This window comes from Montipora foliosa, chromosome 1 (assembly GCF_036669935.1).
Source record: "Montipora foliosa isolate CH-2021 chromosome 1, ASM3666993v2, whole genome shotgun sequence".
Taxonomy (NCBI): domain Eukaryota; kingdom Metazoa; phylum Cnidaria; class Anthozoa; order Scleractinia; family Acroporidae; genus Montipora; species Montipora foliosa.
Window position 1 is genome coordinate 18,343,000 of NC_090869.1, and position 5,231 is coordinate 18,348,230.

At 40.2% G+C, this 5,231-nt stretch overlaps 1 pseudogene; it reads right to left on the bottom strand.

Moving 5' to 3' along the window:
* The window catches only part of LOC137975692 (neurexin-4-like), an 8,613-nt pseudogene extending 5,930 nt beyond the window's left edge, over window positions 1-2,683 (bottom strand).
* Between the last annotated feature and the right edge of the window lie 2,548 nt (window positions 2,684-5,231).

Below are 5,231 nucleotides of genomic sequence, written 5' to 3' on the forward strand. Positions count from 1 at the left end.
TGCTGCTGGATCCAACCACTTTATTGCGCTGCAAGAGCTTGCGTGTGCTTAACATTAAATTAAAAAAAAATTACTTACATTCAAAATAACGTTTTATTTTTTTTCAAGGGAGGGGGTCTCTATATATAACATTAGCTGTTGAAATGGTGTGCCGATGTTGCAATAAATCAAGGAATATGGGCTCTCTTATGCACAATCGCGTAAGATTAAATACAAGATTTTATCTGAGATTTCATGTATTTGAACTGCTGAATCAACATGAAACTCATCGCAGTTAGATAAGCAACTTAAAAGGTTGCAGGTGATCCTGAAAAAAATCGTGGGCCATGTAGCAGCTCTTGTAACGTACAATGTGATTGGCTCGCTACACAAGCCAACGATAGAAGCTGCTTACAATACCAAACAATAGCGGATTACTACAACTACTACACTGACTGGAAACAGCTGTGGAAAAAATCCAGGCTCGAACGGGATTCGAACCTAGGGCCATACAATTGCGAATCGAATCCCGTTCAAGTCTGAGGCCCGTTTTTCGAGCTTCCCGAAAGTTTTCCCAGAGTTTAGTCGCAAAATTTCGCAATCATTTTGTTTTTGTAGTCTTGAAAACAAGTTAAAAAGCTAGCTTATCAAAACCAGTGGATAGTCATTTCGTAAATGGTTTTTTGGGCCCGAAATGTTATCGGGATTCGCGAGAAATGAGACCCCGGATTTTTTTCTGGCTCGCTTGCTAAAGTGTTTATCTGACTGCGGTAATCTTCCTAACTCTCATTTCATGTATTTGATGTCTTCCATGGCGAGTTACGCCCGTTGCAGATATTGTTGTGTCGTCTGCCTCCCTAATGGGAAGGCAGAAGATATTATGTCATGGTGCTGTGTAAGTCCGTAACCCGCACAGGACACCCAACACCTCTCTCGATTTTCAGATTGAAACACTACACTGGATCTCCTCTTCTGGACCGCACTCGAGGGAAGTTGAAAACAATAGACGGTTGATCAATATCACGTGGTCTTCTGAATTTTTGTCTAAAGGAGGTTGAAGATGACCTGGAAATAAATCTTTTTGCAAGTTTCCAGTTCTGTGACGTTTTTCGTTTCGAAAGTACAGCATCTTGAATTTCCGAATTGTCACCTTGAGTGACATCATGATACAACTGCTATTTGGTTGAAAAAAAAGTTTATCCCTATGAATCTCAGCTGTTTGAGCCTTTCAAGTACATCATGGGAGCTGAGCTGTATTTATCACATGTATTTTATCTCATGAGAGAAAAGTAAGTGCTTTCATCGCAAAATGAACTCCAGATATTTTCCCTGGTTACTAGCCGCAACCTCCATACAAGACTTTATAAAGTTGCGCGAAACGCTTCGAGAAATAACTCAGAAACGATGTACCGCACAGACCTGAGAATCGGAGAGGTAGTTTAAAGATTTTTTCCTACAATATTCCAAGTTCATGGCCTTTTTCATTGAATGATTTAGAATTTATTTATACGAGAAGAGAAATGAAAAAAAAAAACAACAACAACAACACTGCGCATCTTAATTCCTCCATTCGCGCATAACCCTAATTCCTTGCGCCTTTGACCACAATCTCTTGCGTTTTGGAGAAAAATGTGTTCTTCTCCCGGTTAGAGAGCTAATTCGCTCGTTCACTTCAGTCAGGCTCACTCACTGCGGAAGCAACTAGTTGAAATTGTCTTAACGGTGCATTCTGCTATTGTAGTGATAAAATGTAGTACATGGAAATTGGAAATTCAGAAAATGTGCGTCCCAGAACGTCAAATTAAAACAAGAGAAAGGTTTTACACAATTAAATAAGACAAAATAAGTCCTTATAATGCTATCGTGGGCATTTCAAATGACGAATACCGGTATGATTACAAAATAATGTAGTAATTTTCACAAGCAATCGAAATTATTGCCTCTGCTATAGCAGCAGGTGCTGACTCCATTATCTTTGAAATAAGTCGCCATTTCTCTTTTGGCAGAGCAATGAAAATTTGCCAAGTTTCTGAGCATTTACCGCGTTGAAATTTTGAGAGTTTCTGCTAAAACTTTCGCGGAAAATAATGCTCAAAATAATTAGAGCGACTTAAATTAAGGCGAATTTTTAACTATTCGTTCATTTCATTTCCTATAATAAGGTAGCTAGTTCAGAAAAGCTGGCTGCATCATATAGTTTCGCTAATTAAAAAAAAAAAAAAGAAAAGGAAAAAAAATCGCCAATTTTTGCAATTTGTCTTTGTAGTTAATTGTTCACTATCACTCCTGGGGGGTCCCCATTCACGAGTAAAATCGTCTCGCGTTAGAAAGAGTAAAATACTAAGTATGGCCGGTTTAGGGGTGAGAGGGTTTTGATTAAGGTACGTCTACGTTCAAACCCTTTACAAATTTACAAGTCAGTATAAGTGTACGTTATCCCAAGTCTTGCCTTGATCATTTATCGCCTGATTATGCGTCGGCAAGAGAGGATTAAAAAAAAAATGATGCCAATTTCAACCCTGTTAGCTCGTTTTACGTGGGATTCAACGACATTAAAGTTTCATTTACCTTGGTTTCCGTAGGATTTGATCATTTTCATGTAGGTTGAGTATGGTTCGACTACGAAACAAGCGAAACAACTGTGCTCCTTTGTTTTATAGTTCAAATCACATTTCCTGGTGTCCCACCAAAAGTTGATGCTCATGCATGACGGATCATTGATACACTTGTTAACGCAACCAAAAAAGCTTTGTACAACTTTGGACTGGTAAGTTGCGTGCAGAAGGGCGACTCCTCCTTCAGTTCTCGATTCGCGGCAAGGTGAATAGCCATGCATGACCAAAGCACCAAGCTTTGTGCAAAACAGCGCGAAGAATATATGGATATGATGCATTTCCGATAGCAGTTCAGAACGAATGGTTCCGGTGTTTTCCTCCCTTTTCCTTAGTCATCATCACCGGTTTCTAACCGCGGCTTTCAAAACGATTAGAGAGAGATATTTATGAAAGTCCGTTATTTTTGCTCTTCTTACGTCTGCACCGGCTAAAAGGCCTGTCACCATAACTTTGACACATTGACGGTCATTGATAAAATCTAATAAGATCTGCCACATATTTAATTAAAAGGATGATCAGAATGATAAGAGGCAGATGTTGCTCGAAGAAAGCGTTTCCTAAATTTGCTTTCAAACAATTCTGAAGCTCTCCCAAGTTGTCACGAAAAAATAAGCCTTTACGGTAATTAAGCAAGGAAAACAGGAAATTTCGATCACTGTAAAGAAATCTTCTATTAGTACTTTCCAAGTGCTGCATGGGACGCGGGCCTCCTTTTAGCACAACGCGATTTTTTATAGCCTATGTTAGCCATACACATATCCTTTATTGACAAGATCACAATCAGTTTACTCTCAGTGTGAAAATTCGAGACAATATTTGGTCGAGGTCACAGTTTGTGACCGTGTGCAAAAAATTTATAATTCAGTTTTGTAAACACACGGTCCGGGCGCTATAACTTTCCAAGGATTTATGCCAGTGTCCTGAATAGTTTTGGGGCTTTTGCTAGCCATATAAGTAGTATTTTATGGTATAAATCACTTTCCCAAGCCTTTCATGAGTGGGGCATAATGCGAAACACCTTTTTCTCACCTCTTGTAAAGGTGCAGGAAATTTACAAACGGCAGTTTTGTGAAAAAAAAGGTCTGATCGCTCTAACTTAGCCTGCGGTGCAGGCGTTATTTTGGAGCGGAACGCTAGATAAATCAGGTTTTCGATGCTGCCATCTTGGATTGTGACTACATGCGTGACCGGTAGAGCGTTGGTGCAGTGGCGGGTTGGGGGTGGGGCACTCGAAACCGTTTCTTACATGTCACGTCTTGTAAAGGTGCAGGAAATTTACAATTCAGTTTTGTAAAAAAATGGTCTAGTCGCTATAACTTTCCAAGGATTTGTGACAGTTGCCTTGTTCTTGCCGTATAAGTATTATTTATTGGAAGAGATCACTTTCCCAGCCTTTCATAACTGCCGCATAATGTGAAAAACCGTTTTCTTACTTGTCATGTCTTGTAAAGTTGCAGGATATGTCCTTGGCCAACCAGCCCCAATAGTACGTGTTTCGATAGCTTCTCACCGGACAAGTCCAAGCTATTCTTGGAAGACGTTTCTATTCTGCCGTCCTTTGTGCCTATGGATGCTTTCGAACAAGCTAAAAATTAGGGAAAGGCATCAAAATCTGCAAGCGCTGAAGTTGTTATAAACTCTAATGACAAGGGTTTTCGCATGCTGAACTTCGTACATGAACTGCAGGTCAGCATAACAACGCCGTGGATAAAAATATCATTTATTTGCGCGCTTATTGTTTGGCAGTGGGAGGCGCGGTGGCCTTATGGTTAGTGTGCTCGACACCGGATCGATTGGTCCGGGTTCGGGTCCTGGCCGGGGACATTGTGTTGTGTTCTTGGGCAAGACACTTTACTCTCACGGTGCCTCTCTCCACCCAGGTGTATAAATGGGTACCGGCGTAATGCTGAAGGTAACCCTACGATGGACTAGCATCCCATCCATCGCTTCATGCTACAGAAACCGGAGATAAGCGCCGGCCTGATGAGCCTTCTGGCTCGTAAGCAGAGACTTTACCTTATTGTTGGGCATCCTACAAAAGAATATTAAGTACAAAGTAAAATTGGTCATCAACAAAAGAGGAACACTCAAGATCCAGCCAGCAAAATGTGACAGGCAATGTCCTGGCTATAACAGAGGGTGTGGGTAATCAATAATATAATTTGGAAGCTTGAGAACATGCCGAGAAACTCGGAGCTACAAAATTCCACCCCTGATAACAGATGCTGCACATCGAAGCGGAGGCAATGAGGGAAAGGAAATAAAAGAGAGGTAGAATTCCATCCAGTTATGGCCTCAACCCTTGTAAAACAAAGACATGCCTCCAACCTACCTTCTAGGAAGAAAAGAGGAATACAATCACAATTTTATGATTCCAAGAAAAAAAAAATAACATAGTTTTTATATATAACTCTGAATCGAAGTCTCATGAAAAGACAATCGATCGTAAAAAGAGGAAAATGTCTGACTGTTTTGTCAAAAGGAAGAAATTGATCACGTGCTAGGCAACCATTACGGTGCACGTTATCACCTTGTGTCAACTCAATGAACTACGGAAAAGAATGTTAATCGTTCGTCGTTTTCAGAGTAAAACAACGTATTTGGTTTTTTAATTTTGTTGTAATATTTAACTGAATA